We start from the raw sequence: 1,419 nt of genomic DNA, 5'->3' as shown, positions 1-1,419 counted from the left end.
GGGATATTGAATTTTTGGAGGGACAAATATTATCAGTTTTTGAAACCCAATACATTCTTGGAAACTAGACAGGACAGATTTTCCAGTGAGCTATCCTAAGCTCAATTTGGACATCGAGAACCCCTTAAAAATGCAGCTGGAAGATGGTGCTACACATAGACCAAAGGCGCTACGCATAGGACTAGTTGCCTGATTTTTCACTATTTTTCTCCAGATTTGGTTTTCATCCTTGGAAATCATATTTTTAGTGGATGTAATTGATGTTGTAAATGTAATTATGGTATTTTTACTATTACCTAGGGTAAATTCATTACGTAAACAAACTCCATCAAGTGTAATGAATCAGTTTCATTGTAATTAGGGACGAGTCATTTTGACCACCCTACACTCTAGATACTAGTTCAAATTTTGTTGGAACTACTCCTCCTCTCATGGATTCGACCCCTGAGGCTGGGAGGAGTTTATTTTAAGGCATATATCTTGTATTTTTCAGTATTTTCAAAGGTTGTGCTCAGTTGGATGTTGTAGTATTGATTAGAGACACTAATGTATCAGAATTTGGCTAGTGTAATAGATGAGTTGCAACTATTTCTTTGGCATACATGTGGTATGGATGTTTAACATTGTTTCTCCTCTGTTATCATTTGTATGAATTTTTTGTAAGTTCATCAACCATTTCATGTCTGTTATATGGTAATTTTCAAGTTGATAAGTGGAATACATGTTTGCTCGTGCCCTGTTTTGGGAAAGTTATCATAATTTGTCCATTTTTCTTCAGTTTAAGAAGAATACATCTTCTATGCTTTTCCTAACTCCTCATCAGTCTTAAACCATATCACCAAATCACCTTTTAAGTGATAAGCCTCCTGCCTACCTTGCCCCTTTGGATGTCTACAATCATATATGATTTTCCCTGACTTAACTTTTTTGACCTAATACCCTCATCGAGCAATAACCCCACCAAACTAAATCAAACAACCCTCATCACTTTATAACTAGCCTAAAACCCTAATCCATCCAGCCCTCTAGGCTGTGATTGTTTGGAGAGAGCCCTCTCCGGCTTGGTAGGGCTAGATACCAAGTCAAAAGGTTGGTCTGTGGTTGCCTCACCTGGACTCTTCCTCAGCCTTGGAGATATACAGGAGTGATAACAACTGTCTCACCAAAACTTGTTGTGGTTTTGGTTGTTTCTTCTTAGTGGTAGACAATTTAGACCTAGGTGACCTCGACGTTGTAGGTATAGAGGGTGTTGCTTCCATTGTTGGTGTGACTTCAGGGGCTACAGCTTCAAAACTTGTGGCTTTAGAACTTGCAGCTTCTACAAGGTGAGTTGCAGCAATTATGTCCAAGAAGGCCTTATGGAAAGTCTCTGATACTTTAGCTAACCTTGGATGTGAGTCCCAATCAGGCTCATTCATA

Source organism: Pinus tabuliformis, chromosome X (genome assembly GCF_031772625.1).
Source record: "Pinus tabuliformis cultivar Carrire ecotype Pingquan chromosome X, CPIR1, whole genome shotgun sequence".
NCBI classification, from domain to species: domain Eukaryota; kingdom Viridiplantae; phylum Streptophyta; class Pinopsida; order Pinales; family Pinaceae; genus Pinus; species Pinus tabuliformis.
Note: the sequence above shows the minus strand (reverse complement) of the source record.